Genomic DNA, 17,277 nt, shown 5'->3' with positions numbered 1-17,277 from the left:
CAGCAACTGTCACAGCTCCTTCAGTACATCTCATTCCTGTGTCCCCCAGTGCATCTGCTGTTCAGTCTTGTCTTGGCCGGGCCTCCTCCCTCACTCATGGAGTACCTGCGCCTTGCCTTTTTCCTCATTCTGCACTTGGATGTTGAGTCCCTACTATATGTTGAGTTTTTACCCAGGACATGGGGAGGCAAAGGTAAGGAACTCATGGTTCATATAGCTTTCTATAACAAATTTTCTCATGCCCCTCCCTTCTTTGCCCAGGAGAAATGCCACATGTCTGTGTTCCGACCCCTACCACCTTCTCAGGTTTGTCTTCTGTATTGTGGCCTTCCTGTGATTTCAATGTGGTGTCTTTCAATAACTGGGCCTTCATGGGCAGACCCTTGGAGGCAGCTCTCCCAAGGCCCTGGTGGACTTGAATATGCTGGGAGGGGCAGCTGACATGAGAACCCACTGTCAACTGTTGGTGGCCCATTGCTGTGGGTACATGAAGTCCCCTATTTCCTGTCCATACATCCCCATCTCTCCTGAGTGGTGTAAGAGAAAAAAGTGCTAGTAAAAACTTGACCCTCCCTTTAACTTCTTTGAATTTCCAACCCCTCCTGAGTAAATCTGAGTTAATGCCTCCATCCCAGACTTGTGAAGGGTTCTGTGTGGAAGCTGCCTGGCACACAGGAGGTGCCCAATAAACACTCTGGACTTTTTAAACACTCCAGGCAGCACCTCTAGACTGAGTTATAGCCAGAGACCCAGGGGCTGACCTCATTCAGCAAGAGCCCTCTCCTGGTTCTTGGATATAAGTCGCAGTGGACAGAGACTTTCATAAAACAATGGTTCACCCTCCCCCCACCCCCCATCTTAACAATGGTTAACTAGGCCTGAGCCTGAGGAAGAGAGGAAGGGCAGGGGTATCTATTCACAAGAAAAGCTTTTCCAAGAGCAAGAAAATGTAGCTGAGTTTTAGGTCTGTATGTTTGGCAGCCTTCTGGTCACCCTGGATAAGCTCCAGAGCAGTGCAGCTCAATACAACTTTGTGTGATGATGGAAATGTTCTATATCTGCACTGTCCAATATGGTAGACACTAGCCACATGTAGCTGTTGAACACTGGAAATGTGGCTAGTACAATGGAGGGATGGAATTTTTAATTTTATTCATTTTTAGTAAATTTAAATTTAAATAGCCACATGTAGCTATCAAATTGGACAATGCTGTTCTAGAGCTTATAGAAAAACAATCTAGTTGTGCACTACTTGTTTTTGCACTGTTAGTTTTCCCATATCCAGTTTGTGGAAGAGAGTCAAGGCACGCTAGGTTGCTGGCAAGGGTCATGTGTGGTGAAAGGGGGAATGACAAAGTCTGGGCAGCACCCAGAAGGGAGGTTTGGAGCCCCCAAAACTATAGACATCCTGCTGAGAGGGACGCAGCTAGCTAGGCATCTGACCTTATTCTCAGTTCTCCTAACTGTGTGCAAGGGCAGAGCCACTGGTCTGCATGGCGGCAGAGGTGGGCAGGTGGTGCTCAGATACGTGATTCTCGTGCCAAAAAGGTATGTTCCAGCTGGGGGAAAATTACTTGTGTTAGGATTTTTTTGATTTCAGATGACAGAAAACTTAACAAACTAGGTGGAGTTAAAAAGGAACATTTACTTTCTTGTTAAAGTGAAATAATCAGGTTAGAGAAGGCCTAGTAAATTTACTTAAATTCTTTTGATGGGAAACAGGTGGAAAATCCAGGCCATCAGTCAACAAAAGATTTAACTTTACTTTTATTTGTTAATAAATATATTGCCAAAGCTGACTGGGACCTGCACCTTCCAGCCCCTGCCCACAAGGCAATTGTGCTGGGCATGTCCCCTTGGCAACTGGGGCTTTGCCATGGCCCAGCTGGCACTGTAGGGACCACCAGATGACTTTTGCAATGAGGGGCAGGGAACATTTGACCCCTTAATTACACTTTTTAATTGCTCTGGCCTTGCTGTTTCTCAAACTCGTTTTTTAGCTTGCTCCTCCCTCAGGGTCTTTTTACTTACTATTCCCTGTGCCTGGAATGCTTTTCCCAAAGCTCTTTGAAAGCCTTCTTTGCAGAGCGCCTGGGTAGCTTAGTCAATTCGGTGTCTGACCCTTGATTTCAGCTCAAGTCGTGATCTCATGGTGGTGGGGTCGAGCCCCACGTTGGACTTCATGCTGAGTGTGGAGCCTGCTTGGAATTCTCTCTCTCTCTCTCTCTCTCTCTCTCTCTCTCTCTCTGCTGCTGCTGCTTCCCTGAGCTCTCTCTCTCAAAATAAATAAATAAACATTCAAACACACAAATCACTTAAAAAAAAAGAAAGAAAGGCTTCTTTGCATCTTTCTCATCTATGCCCAAATGCTACCTCCTTAGAGAAGTTTAAGACATGCTCTCCACATCCAGTTATTCTGTCCTCACCAGGCATCTCCCCTTCTTTGTGGCATATTATCAGACATTATGGCATGTCAGCTAGCCTAATCATTGTCTGTCTCCCCACAGAGATGTGAGCTCCAAGGGGGCAGGAGCATTGTCTTATTCACACTCAGTTCAGTGCCTGGCCTTCAGCAGGTGCTTGATAAATATTTGTTGACCACTGGAATACAACACCTTGAATAAACATGTTAGCCTCCACGGGACTTCTTGGACTAAGTCTCTGGTTGTTTAGAAATCTCTGGGGGTGGCTTGGCTATAGAAAGCTGTGAAAAGCAGGCCACTGGGTGTCATGCTGTTCAGAGGGCTCACGCTTATCCTCCAAAAGGCTCACTGGGCATCTTTCTGCCTCTACTGGTGAGGCAACTAAGGGGCAGGACAGGGTTCCCATTGTTCCAAAGGTATGGAGGTGGTGGGGTAACCTATGGGATACCCTAAGGACATGGGCAGTAATAGGGAGAACCTTGATAAATAAATTCCTGGTCACTTAGTGATGCTGTTAGGCTACTGACTGTCCTTTTCCAGATGACAGGAGAAGCCTTGCTGGTCTCACGTGACCAGGATTCCAGGGCCCCTCAGCTGCTGCCTGATGGGATCTGCATAGGGGATTATTGATGAAGGGGAGGTGAGGCAGCTCTTTACTGTAACACATGCCTTGCTCTGGGATGGCAGCCAGGCAGCTAATTAGAGAGCCCAGCAGCTGTCCAGCCTTTCAGGCAGCAGGCAGCAGCTACCCAGGGCCAGGGGGTGGGGTGGGAAGGAAGGAGGAGGGGCACAGGGCCAGAGACCACCTTCCAAGGTGTAGGGGATGGGTGGTCAGGGTTTGTTTAGAAGGGGACATGGAGAAAGGCACGCAAGGCAGGAGGGGCTGGTTGGGGAGAAGGAAGGAAGGAGAGGAGGGTGACAGGACAGAGTAGCCTGCAAGTGAGGAAGAAGACAGATTGGTGAGATGTCCGGCAGGCAGAGAAACCTAGACTCTAAGCCCTAAACGAGGGGGCATGGAGTGGAAGGACAGGGTCAAATGGAGCGTGTGCGCAGCCTGTTTCCCAGGTACACCAACTTCTTCCATGGCAGTCAGGCCCAAGGGCTTGGGTCTTCCCCTGGGGGAGCTGAGTCGACACAGGTGCATTTGCACTTTCACATAGTCTCTCACTGACTCCAGAAGTTGCCAAATCTGCTTGTGTTCTGAGCTGGTCTTACTATAGGACGAGTAAAAGCAATTCTGCATCCCGTGGGAAGAACCAGGACACTTTGAGTAAGCAGAGGGCTCCCCCAGTGGGTTTTGGGGGGCATTTACTCTTTACTTTGTAGGCACCTAGGGTTGAGGGGAGATCTGGGGACGAGGAGATTGAGAGGGACAAAGGGATGTATTTGCCTGCCACTTCCTGGATCCAGTCTTAGGTTCTGGGCCATGGAGAGAGGGCGGAGAGTGGGGGGAGGTTTGGTTTTTAGGTTCCGGTCAGGGAAGTAGAGCTTCAATCCTGCAAGTCCAGCTTACCCTAAATAGTTATAGTGGAGGGGAGAGAATGATGCAGAGGGACTTTCCTGCCAGCAGCTGCTGGTTAAACCTCTTTGGGAAATGAATGCTATGTGCATGAAAACTGGATGTGCCTTTTGAGAGTGCCAGCACATTGTAGAAATAACAGAATAGGCATTGTTATTCTCTGACCTGAGCCTCAGCTTGGACCCTTGCCCACATAGGAGCCTGCAGTTTCTCCTGGGATGCCTGGGACATTTTGTTCCTTCCCTAGCCTTCCTCGTGTGACATGTCTTCTCTGTTGTCCCTACCCAAGGCATCCACTCATCTGTCCTGACCCCTCTGTCCAGGTGATGGCTCTTGGAGGTGGGAGGAGAGTGAACATGATCCTTTATTCCCTCATTTGCAAAGATAGCCCTGGCTGCTGTAAACCAATATTTATGGTGCTTTGTGGGAGAGAGCCCTTCCATGATGAGGTGGCCTAAAAATTAGGGAAGAACACTAGACATCACTGTTTGGTTGATAACACTGGATGGTGCAATCACCCAAGCATTTAGCTGGGCCCTTCTCAGCCTTGCTTGTCCATCCATCCAAAAGAAATTCCATGGCCTCGAGGAATTCATCATGTGGAGGGGGAAACAGACAATAATAACTTTAAGATGGGACATTATGTTTCAATGGAAGGATGTTCAAAGTCCTGTGGGAACATCAGTGATGGAATAGCTGGGGGCTTAGGAGGGTTCACAAAGGAATGAGGAGGGAGCAGGTCTCAGAGGAGCGCCTGGGCATGTTGATGAAGCTGGACGGACAGACTCGGGCTGTATGCTTACAAATAAGCGGCTTACAGAACAGACTAAGTAGATTATAGTGAATGAGGGACAGGTGCATGCAGACATATGGGAAGCAGCTTGAAGTCATGATGTATGGGGAGAGGGGTGATTCTGGAGCCTGAAGACCAGGGTTTGAGTCAAATGTGTAGATTTGGCCTAATCTCTTAATGTCTTGAGATTCAGAGAGTTTTCGTCTCTGAAATGGGGTTGGGGGTGGGAGTGGGGTAGGGTGGGTGGTGATAACTCCTGCCCTCCCTGCAGGAGTCTTGGGAGAATCATGAGGGATGATGTACTGGAAAAAGAGTTTTAAGTTCTGCCCACATTAGTTGCTATAAGGGCTCTTCACACATTCATATGCTCCAAAAACTTCTAGTTCACGCCCTGTGGTCCACAAAGGAGCCTCATGCCACCTACACCAGGGACCTGCTCTGAGGGGCCAGGGAGTGTCAGCGGGGGCTGGGGACAACATGTATACTTGGAGGCAGGGGTGGGACCCCTGCTAGACTGTTGCCTCCTTGTCCAGCCCCCAGCAGCTCCCTGGTGGAAGAGCCTCAGACCAGGAAGCAGGAGGTGTCCGGTGCCAGGCCAGCCTCGGAAAGGAGCCTCTTCTGACTGCAGCGGCTTCATCTGCCAGGGCGGCATCTCAGCCAGCAGCGGCGGGCTCCCAGGGCTGACTGCAGCGACCAGCAGGCTGTGCTGCCAGGATGTGGGCTTTGGTTTCTGTTTCTGTTTTGTCTCGTGCTTGTTGATGTGGCCTGCTTAGTTCCCCTGGGAAGGGGAAGTGCCGGTGGGTGGGATTGAACTCCCAGGCACGGGTCATGGTGGTACTGGGGGTAGAGGGGGTATCGGACATGCCCCATGAAAGCCCTTTCCTTGAGGTAATGGGTATGTGCCAGGCTGGCTGGGAGAAGGGAGGAGGATCGACAGGTGGGGCAGGTTGAGGCTTCTGTATGTAGAGCAGCTGGGGAGGAGCCAGGGAGCACAGCAGCCCACTGCACTTTGCTCTCCGTCCTTCACTTGTCTCAGTGCAGGAAGAGGGGGGTGCAGCGGCTGGTGACCCAGGGGTGCACAGCCTTCTGGGCCACAAGCACCTGTGCATGCAGTGAATTCTGCCCTTTCACTTCTCCTCGGCTCCCATGCTGCCTTGCAAGTTGCCAGCTCAGGGAGCTCAGAGAGCCTGGGAGGTATGGGCAGGGAGGAAGCTGGCTGTGGGCACCAGCTTGGGTGGCGCCTCTGTGGAGGACTGTTTGGCCATCCGTGGGGGGAATGGTCCCGGCTTCCACCCCTGTCCTGCTATAGGGCCACGCTGAACCTGACTTCTGTCCTTAGTCTCGTGCAGATGGTGCTGCACTCAAGGGGTTTTCAGAGAAGCTTCAGGACTTTCATATAAAGCCGGAATATCTATCAAATGTTCAAATCTTAGGTATATATTAAAAAGATGTATGTGGCCAGGGGCCAGATTTGTATCAGCATGTAGTCTGTTTTTTTTTTTTAATTTTTTAATATGGGTTTTTTTTTTTAGTTCGTTTTTGAGAGACAGACAGAATGCTAGTGGGGGAGGGGCAGAGAGTGAGGGAGACACAGAATCTGAAGCAGGCTCAAGGCTCTGAGCTGTCAGCACATAGCCAGATGTGGGGCTAGAACCCACAAACCGTGAGATCATGACCTGAGCTGAAGTCGGATTCTTAACCGACTGAGCCACCCAGGCACCCTTATGTTATTGATGTTAATAGGAAGGGCCTCAACAATCACAGTGATATAATAGAATGAAATAAATATTAGGGTGGTGGGATTATTGCAGGGAGAGGGTCTAGCACACATTTTGTTGGTGTGCTTGTTTTTCTGTGTAGTTGTGCTTGACTCCCCAAATGCCCTACTTGTCTGGGGTTCTTGACCGCCCTTGAAAAAGATGTAGCCACTGCAGGGTGAAGGTGAGAGTGTAATTCGAAGCTAAATGAGAATGGCACTGGATTCTAAAATTATACCCCCTCTCAGATTTACAAATGTGCACACATTTACTCATGGTGCAAGAAGCCCTAAGTCCTAGCCCTGAGTGTGAATTGCCTGGGATCCATCCCAGGCTGTCATTGCTGGATTAACCAGACCTGAGCAAGCAGGATGGCACAGAGGAGGTAATAGGTTCCAGGACAGGGGCCCAGTGGCCTGGATGGGCTGACTGCCTGGTACTGAACCCGGAGCCCAGGCAATTGTAGCGTTCACCTTGAGGCTGCCCCTCCGACTAGCCTGGTGGGTTGGAGCTGGGGCAGTTGAAGCTAATGAACGCCTCCTCTTTTATTCCCAGGGACACATGGAAGCCACCCATCCACTAGCCAAGGATCAGCTGAGCCCTGGGGCTGATGCTTGCCCACGCTGCTGAGAATGGCACGGAGGCCCAGCCAGGCAGCAGGAGAAAGGTTAACCTGGGACACTCCTGGACAGTGATCCTGATGTCTGTTCTGAGTTGTGCACTCAAGGGTGTGATAAGTGAGTATGTTACAGGATCCCCGGGGATCATCAGCCCTCCCTGCCTCGGCAGCATGGTCACAGGTCTGGAGGTTCTCATTATGAGCCTGTGTTCTGTCCAAGGGCCTGTCACAGGGCTATAGTTGTGGAATAGGAGGGGAATGTCCAGCAGTTTCAGGCCGTTTCATGTGTTGGAGCCATCTTATAGCCACATGGCCTCTAAAAACTGTGCCAGACCCAGATTGGCTGACACAAATGATGTCAGACACCCAGCACATAGGAGATGACATCTTCCTAAATTCTCTTATCTGTAGGCTCGTGGATGCTTTGGGCCCTGGGCTTTACCTCTCTGCAATGAGAACTGTACCTCATCTGGGATTCCAGATTCTGCTCCGATGCTATGAACAGTTCACAAGGCCTTGGGTAGAGCACCCAGGGCACTGGGAGGTGAGGGATTGGTGGTGCCTTAGCTGCCATAAAAGTGGCCACCAAGGGGTCAAGAGGAGCAAGTTCTCTGCTGCTTTTGGCCTGTTAGGAGGAAGTTTTCCTCCTCCCAAGTCCAGACAAGCTGCATGGAGAGCAGGGGACCCCCAACTGTGGAGTCTCACCTGTCCTCATATGGGCTTTCTTTCCAGCCTTAACCTCTGGCTTTTCCTCAGTGGTGCTTTAGAAAATGACGATTGGTTGGGGCTTCTGGGTGTCTCAGTTGGTTGAGCGTCTGACTTTGGCTCAGGTCATGATCTCACGGTTCGTGGGTTTGAGCCCCACGCCGGGCTCTGTGCTGATGGCTCAGAGCCTGGAACCTGCTTCTTGGATTCTGGGTCTCCCTCTCTCTCTGCCCCTTTCCCGCTCATGCTCTGTCTCTTTCTCTCTCTCAAAAGTAAATAAACTTAAAAATTAAAAAAAAAAAAAAAAGACAATTGGCTGCTTTCCCAAGCCCCAAAGGCCTGTCTGGCCTAAAGGCTATTGTCTGCATAGGGCAAACAGTCCCAGTGAGGGATCAGGGACCAGCAGGCAGGGAAGTCCCCTGGAAGACAGGGCAGGGAGAGACAGTGCTTTTACACTCCTGACTGGACGGGCTATTGGGAGCTGCTGGGCTGGCATATAGGAACCGGGAGGCTTAGCTTCCACACAGGAGCATGCAGGGAGGGCAAAGGGTAACTAGGTATTTCTCAGCTATAGGTAGATGTTGACTCTAGTGCCGGTGGGAGTTTAAAACTCAGGGCTAGCATTTATTTTTCACTCAGCCTGGGCTTGCAAAATCAGTTTATGGTTGGAGGCTCTTTCAGGAAGTTGATTTGTAGCTAGGGTAGTGCAAGCCTGAACTGTGGGTGTGGGGTGGGTGCACAGAGATGGCCACAGAGGCCACTGTGGGAGCACGGTGACTCAGACCAGAGACCTATTCCCCACATAACACAGAGTTCCCCAGGGCAATCTACACCATCATCCCTAAGACTGTTGTACCCTTTGGTCCAGTGATCCCATTTCTGGAGTTATTAAGAAATCTTTCTTTAAGGTACGCCTGGGTGACTCAGTCAGTCAAGTGTCCAACTCTTGATCTTAGCTCAGGTCTTTATTATTATTATTTTTTATTAATTATTTATCTTTTTTTTCCTTCCAAGATTGTATTTAAATTCAAGTTAGTTAACATATAGTTTAGTATTGGTTTCAGGAGTAGAATTTAGTGATTCATCACTTACATATAATACCCAGTGCTCATCACAAGTACCCACCTTAATAGCCATCTCCCATCTAGCCCATCCCCCACCTGCCTACTTCCATCAACCCTCAGTTTGTTTTCGATAGTTAAGAGTCTCTTACGGTTTGCCTTCCTCTCTGTTTTTAGCTGATTTGTCCTTCCCTTCCTCTGTGTTCATCTGTTTTGTTTCTTAAATTCCACATATCAGTGAAATCACGTGGTGTTTGTCTTTCTCTGACTTATTTTGCTTAGCATAATACACTCCAGTTTCATCCACATCATTGCAAATGGCAAGATTTCATTCTTTTTGATGGCTGAGTAATATTCCATTGTATATTTATACCACATCTTTTTTATCCATTCATCAGTTGATGGACATTTGGTCAGCTCAAGTCTTTATCTCAGGGTTGTGAGTTCAAGCCCTGTGTTAGGCTCTACACCCAGCATGGAGCCTACTTAAAAAAAAAAAAAAAGAAATCTTTCTTTAGGATGTATTCCTAGAGAAGGAAAAGGCTGAATTCTTTTGTTACAGGCATAAAAAAAGATGTTTCTTGTGGTGTCATTGTAATAGTGAGAGTGGGAAACAATTGTTCTCTCTCCCTTTTCTGAACACCTAAGTTAAGTAAATTATAGTTTTCCACCTGGTGGAATATCACATAGCCATTATAATAATGAGAACAAAAGCAATATAACAACTGGAGGAAATGATTATTTTATAATAAGTGAAAATGTCAGGTTACAGAATAAGTACATTAAATTTTTTTTTTCAACGTTTATTTATTTTTGGGACAGAGAGAGACAGAGCATGAACGGGGGAGGGGCAGAGAGAGAGGGAGACACAGAATCGGAAACAGGCTCCAGGCTCTGAGCCATCAGCCCAGAGCCTGACGCGGGGCTCGAACTCCCGGACCGCGAGATCGTGACCTGGCTGAAGTCGGACGCTCAACCTACTGCGCCACCCAGGCGCCCCCAGAATAAGTACATTAAAGCAACTTGTAAAATAAACACATGAGAAAAAGTTGCAAGGGAGAAGTGATAATGGCTGCTAGTTTGGTGGAATTATGAATTCCTTTTCTTTCTATGATACATGGATTTGCTTCTTTTAAAGCTAAATGTAATCCAGGTGAATATACAACACACCATTAACAGTGACTTTCTCTAAGATGTGGGGTGATGGAAGATATTTCCTTTCTAGGTCATTCCTTTCCATAATGTTTAAATTTCAGGTGTGAGCACATGTTACTTTTATAATCAGGAAAAATAATAAAGATATTTTAAAATGTTAGCATTGAAAAATTTTAAAGGCTATATCTGCCAAGAAAGGGGAGAAGAGAAAGGCTGAGCTGCTAGCTGTTTACACCTGCCCTTATCAGTGTTTAAGAGCCTGCGCCTGTGTGGGCCCATTCATTCATTCATTCATTCATCCGTGCCAGACGTATTAGTGGGTCTTATCACCAGGCACTGTTGGAGGCACTGGGAACCCAGCAGTGAACAAGACAGAGCCCCTGCCCTCATGGAGCATTCATTCTAGTTGGAGGAGACAGACAACAAACAAGTAGCAAAATAGTAGAAAGTGAAAGTGCTGGAGGAATGAAATATGATGATGTCAGTGATGGGAAGGCTGTTTTGGATTCGAGACCAGAGAAGGTCTCAGGGGTGATGGTTGAGCTGAGATCTGAGTAACAATAGAGAAGCAGCCAAGTGAGGTCTGGAAAGAGCCTTGCAGGCAACACTCAGGATGCCCAGCCTCAGGGCACCAACTGCTAGGTGCCCTTTACTGCCTGAGCCCTGGCGAACCTCTGTGCCAGGCTGACTGTGTTCCCCAGGCCCACTTGTCCTCCTGTGTCTGCCAGCTGGGATTTGCTTAGCATCTGAGGCCTTCTAAAATCCTCTTTGGCCTGCTGCTTTGTGTGGAATGGTTGCTCCTGACACTCTCCCTGGTGCTGCTCCAGGCACCAGGCTTCTCTGGGCAGTGTGATGCTGGTCACTGCTCTTGGCTGAATGTCCATGGCAGGGCTGGGCCATCTGAGATTCCCAGCCAATATGAGGGTGGGCTGGCAGTCAGGGTAGCCTGACGGGGACCAGTGTGTGTCTTGGTGAAAGGTCTTTGAATGGCACACACCTTGAGGCCCTCAGGGGTGGCTGCTACCATGGTCCTGTGAGGGTCTGCTATGACCCTGGAGGATCATTGTGTAGATCTTGCCAGAACTTGGCCTTAGAACAGAACTTGGCCTCTCAGAATAGGACGAGAGCCTGCAATGGCTCTGACACCTGTTCTGGGCTTCATTGATGATCTACCTAGAGGTTCATGTTGCTCTTGCTTCTTGTTTCCTCTCCATATACCATCCTAGTCTTCCAGAAGCAGAAACTCAGAAAGTGGTGGTGCCTATAGAGGAGCCTGTAGTCAGCTTCAAGGGCAGTGCAGTGTGCTGATTGGGAATGAAGGCTCTGGAGCCAGACTTGCTGGGTTTGGATCCTAGCTCTGGCTTTTATAGCTGTAATTCTTAAGACTTATTAAGACTTCCCCTTCCTCAATTGCCCCATCTATAAAATAGGCTTGAATATTATCTGAGTTAATACCTGGTAAGTGCTGAGAAGAGTGGCTGATGATTACTGTGACTTGGGAGGTAGCAGGAAGACCATCCCAAAGAGTTTTCTGGGGGATGCCCATAGCAAGAAAGGGTGGAACTCTATGGTGTCTGGGCTAGCCAGTGACCACAGGTATTTAGCTCTGCTTGTTTCCTTTCTGGCCCTGAAGCAAGCCCATATATTCCTCCCACCCTCACCCCTCCCAACTTGATTACCACAGTGCAAGGTGAGGATGGTTTCAGACCTTGCATCTTTCACCCAGATGTTAGGACACCTGCCCACCCCTCATAGATTCCACTCACTTCCAGCACAGAGCCTATCAGGGGGCTGGACTCAGAGTCCCCCCCCCCCACCTCCACTGCCTTGCTCCCAGGGGCCCCCTATAAGGGCTGTGTCTCTCCCCAGCACATGGAACTGTAGCGATTTTGGTGCCTAGGAATGGGGAAGTAAATGAGGTGAAAGAGGCCTAGTAATGAGGCGAAGCCCCGCCCAGCCTGGTTGCATGTAAAAGGAATCCCGATTTTCTATCAAGATGCTCCTCTGGACAGAAATTCCCAGAGTCATTGTGTTGTGGCACCTTAGCTTCCTGGAACAAGATGAGAATTTTGAGTAAAATCAAAGGCAGTTGCCTTATCTGGTTTTGCCTCCAGCCTGTCTCAGACTTGTGGCATTCTCTTCGCCCCTCTCAACTTGCTGTGCTCTCTGAGTAGGGAATAACTCAGCAGGTTCTGGAAGCTGGTGAGATACTCCTAGGGAGCAAGATTCTGAACCCCTCCCCACAAAGTCATCTATCACCTGTCCCCTTGGGGGGGGGGGATGGTGCCCTGCTCTGCCAAGTCACCTTGAGTTCTGGCCCTTGGCTGGAACTCCGTATTCCCAGGCCCTTTTATCAACAAGTATGAAGGCTCTTGTACATGAGTGTTGTTCTCCATATCCTGCATGTGAAACCGTCCACAGCTCTTTTCTCCTTCTTGTTTTCATCCTTGCCCACGCTCTCCTCCTCACTTCACCTTGAGTTTTCTTTCCTGGGCCATCCTGTCTTTGTGTCATCGTTCTCAGGATGGTTGTGTTTGTCACCAGGAGAAAGAGGCCAATGTCCAGCGAGCAACTGGTTCTTCCTGATGCAGGCCTTCCCAGGTCTCTGATCTCAGTGCCGAGCAAGGAGGTACTGGAAGAATGTGGGGAAAGGGCTCGGGTGGGGGGAGGCCTGGGCAGGGATAGGGGTCTTTTGGGCCAGCAGAGGGTCAGGGAGCCTGTCCCAGCTCAAAGTTTAAGCATGGCTCCCATGAGTATTAGCATTGGGTTTGGGGAGTGGAGTTTTGCAAATCTACCCAAGCCAATGCCGCTTCTAATGTTAGTGTCTGTCCCACCACGGTGTGAGCTGCCATCCCAGCTGATAACACTGTCTCACATCCCCTTTCTCTGTCTTTCCCCCTCATCTCCTGGCTCCAGCCAGGACGTCCAGTTTCTCCTTTTTGTCTCACATGGACTAGGCATGTTCTTCTGGCAAAACCCCACAGATGCAGCCTGACCTGGCCTAGGTATGCTTCCCCTCTGCCTACCCATGTTCTTCCAGGTAGGGAAGGTTCCAGAAATGGAATCCAGGCTTTGGACTCACCTTGTTCTCTCTTCTCCATCCTCTCTTCTGTTCAACATCTTGCCCTCCTTCCACTGTTTAATGGCTATTCCTTTGTTCTTGCTTGCTTCTGCTCTAAGGTTTGGAGGTCCAGCTCTTTAAAGTCACCTGCTTCCAGGGAATGTGACTGGACCCCACGAGTTGTTACTGATTGGGAAACCTTGGCCGTCTCTAAAGATGAGCCCAAGGGGCAAGGAGAGCAGGGTTTTAAAGTCAACATTAAGGTGGGGTGCTGACCCGAGGACTCCATTAGTTATGTCAGGATGCTGCATAGGATGAACAGGATCCTGTGGGCCAGAGGGGCCAGAGGTGCGAGTGCAGGTCAGGTGGACAGACCTAAGTTCAGAGGGGCCTGAGTTGGGTGGGAGACAAAGTGGTTTCCAGGCCACCACAGCCCCGCCTGTCTGGGGTCATGGGCCCCTCCTCATTCTCAGTGAGTTTCCCTGGAGCTTCAATCTGTTCTCTCCCACTCCAGGGGTCTAAAAGCCTGTTGGGGGTTCAGGATAGAATGAGGGTGTGAGAAGCTTGCCAGGAATGCTGGCCCTTTCATTCCACCCTGCTTTTCAAGCCTGGACCTCAGAGGGCTAGTTCTGAGTGCCGCCCCCCCCCCCCCTTTTCATTAAACCTCCCCAGCCACACAGAGGCTGGAAGCTGGCCAAGCCCTCCTCTACTCAACCTTTGTTTCCTCAGGGGCTGCGTGTGTGGTTATTGGTTTCACAGGGTTGCTTGGCTGCTGGGCTGTGCTCTGGGTGGAGGTGAAAACCTGACCTGCTTGGCAAGGAAGGCTGCCCAACCGCTAGTGAGGACAGGGGCAGAATGTCCCGCCTTGGGTACGAGGTGGCACTCAAAGCGGGAGAAGCTCACCAGGAAGCCCATCTCTGTGCCAGAAGTGACAGCCACACTTTCTTGAGCATTTGCTATAAGTTCAGTAGCGTCTATTAGCTCATTCATCCTTACAGTCATCCTCGGAAGTAGTTACTCTTGTTATTTTCCCTTTATCTATAAGGAAACTGAGGAAAAAAGGAAACCGTTTTATAGAAAGGTCTGGTAACGTGCCCTGGAGCCCACAGGTGAAGGGTACCAGCCCGTTTGAATCAGAAAGTTAGAGTCTAGAGCCCCTGGGCTTAACCACTTTATGTTATTCAAACCTGTGAGGCATGGTTTGTTGTTGGTGATGATGGCTCAGGAGGGAACAGCCTGCATTAATTTTTCAGGACTTCAGGTGTCCTAAGGTTCATTTGTCTGGCAAGTTTGTTGAATATCTTCTCTATACAAGGCACAAAGATGATTAATACATATTCATACAACAAACAGTTTTAAGTTAAATTTTATTTTTGTAAAAGTTTATACATACTTGGTAGAAAAAATTTTTAGACTACAAGAAGTTTAAAAAAGGAAATAAAAATCACTTGTGATGTCACCCTCCAGAGATGATTATGGCTAATTTTTTGTACGTTTACATGTATGTAGGCTTTTGCAAAATCAAAATCATATTAATTATTTAGTTTTGAATCCTGTTTTTTTTTCCTCTTAACATTATAATAAACGTTCATCAAGGGGCCACTGGTGCATAGCAAAGCATAGTGCTAACTGTTGTCACAGAAGTGAACTGGGTGCAGAGGTGGACAAACAGGGCAGCAGATAGCTCTGGAATTGGAGGTGTTTAGGAAAATCTTCACAGAGAAGCTGGACCTTGAAGATTATGGGCTCATGGGCCATGGGTTGAGGGTGGTGGTGGCCGTAGCAGTTGGGAAAGGCACACCAGGTAGCAAAAGCAGTAATGAAAAGATCCAGAGGACAAGATCTGAGGCAGAGGTGGCTCATAAAGGGCTTTGCCAGCCATCCCTAGGGGTTTGAGCCTTATTGCATAGATGGTAAAGATCCACTAATAGGCCCACATGGGGAGAAATATCAAATTCGCGTTTGAGAAAGATTGCTGTTTTTACATACTCTTTAAAAAAATTTTTTTTAACGTTTATTTGAGAGACAGAGACAGAGCACCAGTGGGGGAGGGGCAGAGAGAGAGGGAGACACAGATCTGAAGCAGGCTCCAGGCTCTGAGCTGTCAGCACAGAGCCGGACGTGGGACTCAAACCCATAAACTGTGAGATCACGATCTGAGCTGAAGTCAGATGCTTACCCAACCGAGCCACCCCGGCACCCTCTACATGCTCTTAGTGTGATGAGTGGATTGGAAAGGAATAGGCACCTTCCAGGCACCCCCTGGAAGACACCTGGGGGCATCTGGGTGAGAGATGGTGACAGCTTAAAGCAGAGCAGCAGCAATGAGAAAGAGGAGTGAAGAGGAAGAGATGATTTCAAAGATATTTAAGTGGTGGAAAGGACAGGAGGTAATGGCTGACTTGGTGGCCTTGCCATGTGGCCTGTTTTGATCAAGAAGATGTTAGTGGGCATGAGTTAACCAGAGTCTTGAAAAGCATGGGTGCAGCAGGGCTTGCTCGTTCATGTGCTTCTGCCCTTGCCATGAGAAAGCGTGCCTGGGATGTGAGATAAGTAGATAAGAGCCACCCCAGCCAAGGATAGGACAGAACCCCCAAATGACCAGCAGTCTCATGATCAAGGCCACCCAAGATCCCCTAACCCACAGACACACAAGTAGTAGTAACAAATGAGAGTTGATTGAAGCCACTGAGTTTTGGAATGACTTACGTAGCAATTATAAACTATTAATAAATGTCTTTTTTTTTTTCATTGAATGCTGTGTGCCAGACACTATTGTAGGCAGTGGGGATGCAGTACTGAACCAGATGGACAAGGTCCTTATTCTCAGGGAGCTCATGTTCGAGTGGAGACACAGCAGAGGAAGTTAGCATGACACTAGAGCCTCTGGCTGCTAACTGGGTGCTTGGTGGTTCCTTTAATCAGAGTGGGGTCACAGGAGGAAGACAAGTTGTGGGGAAAAGATAATGAGTCTGATTTAGGAAAGGATTTGAGGTGCCTATAGGACATTTAGGTGGAAGTGTTCAGGAAGGAGTGGGATACAGAGGTGCAGAACACAGGAAAAACATCTGGATGGGGACTGAATGTTATCAACATAATAAAACAGGAAATCATCTGGGCCAAAGAGAGATAGAGTGAGTGCTATGGCTATTCAGTGGGGGGAGGGGAGGACTGTGGCGGGGAGGATGAAAAAGATTTTGTTCTGAAGGTAACCTGGAAGCTGGGTTTGTGCTTGTGGAGGTGAGAGGAAAGGCCACAGGAAATACACGGATAGAATCTACAAGGAGGGGAGGGAAGACCGGGAGAGCTGGCCTGTGAGAATAAGGCTGAAAAAGTAGGCTGGCATGAGATCCTAGTGAGTCTTGAATGCCAGGCCAAGGATGCTGTGGCATTTCATTAGGAAATGGGGGGCCACTGAATGTTTTTGAGGAGGGGAGTACCATCGGGCGCACATATCTAGATGGGCAGTGGTGTGCAGGGGGATGGGTGCTGAAGCAGAAACCAGGAGATGTGGATCCTAGTCTTAGCCTTTCCATCTACTGGCCCTGGGATATGGGGCAAATGGCCTCTCTCTGAGCCCCAACTGTCTCTCTTAAAAAACAGGAGTTAAACTATCTGTCATTCATATGAATCTTAATTTTGTAAAAACCAATGACAAAATGTAAATGGAAGTCCTTGGAAGACCACAAAGCAATCCACAAGGGAGGGTATTGAGGTGGGTTATTAATTGTGACTAGGTCTGTGTTAGCTGAAAGATGAGGCTGGGATTCCCAGACAGGCATGCAGACTACATATGCATCTTGTTAACCTCTGTCCCCTCTCCCACCTTGACAGAAGTGTCAAGCCTGGTGTCCACTGGCAGCTGGCAGAGCTAGGATGCATGTTTTCATCATCTGCCTTTCCATTCCTGATGCAGCCCTGAACTGCTCCCCTCACCCCCCTCACACACACACCCAAACATGCATCGTTTAGAGACTGCCTGCTCTGGAGAGGCCTGTGCCAAGGCTGCAGAACAGAGGACTGGAAAATAGTCCCTTCCCTCAAGGAATACACAGCTAGCTAGCTGTGTACTAGCTAGCTGGATCAGAGGGCATATGCCTTATAACAGCGAACAGGGTGGCACTGGAGAAAGAGTCAATTGAGTCATCCAGACAGTCACTGATGGAGGGCAAGGAGAAAGCTGA

At 48.9% G+C, this 17,277-nt stretch overlaps 1 protein-coding gene across 5 annotated transcripts in view; it reads left to right on the top strand.

Annotated features, from left to right (window-relative positions):
- TMEM229B (transmembrane protein 229B) overlaps positions 1-17,277 on the top strand; it is a 39,715-nt gene that overhangs the window by 17,075 nt on the left and 5,363 nt on the right. For 3 of the 5 annotated variants that reach the window (XM_030319368.1, XM_030319367.1, XM_030319366.2), the window contains one exon: positions 7,048-7,229. The gene's annotated coding sequence lies outside the window, so the exon portion shown is untranslated. Of the gene's footprint in view, positions 1-5,519; positions 5,624-7,047; positions 7,230-17,277 lie in introns of those variants that run through there. The other 2 variants (XM_030319371.2, XM_030319365.2) reach the window with 2 other exon arrangements.

This window comes from Lynx canadensis, chromosome B3 (genome assembly GCF_007474595.2).
Source record: "Lynx canadensis isolate LIC74 chromosome B3, mLynCan4.pri.v2, whole genome shotgun sequence".
Classification (NCBI taxonomy): Eukaryota; Metazoa; Chordata; class Mammalia; order Carnivora; family Felidae; genus Lynx; species Lynx canadensis.
Note: the sequence above shows the minus strand (reverse complement) of the source record. Positions and strands in the feature narration are given on the sequence as shown.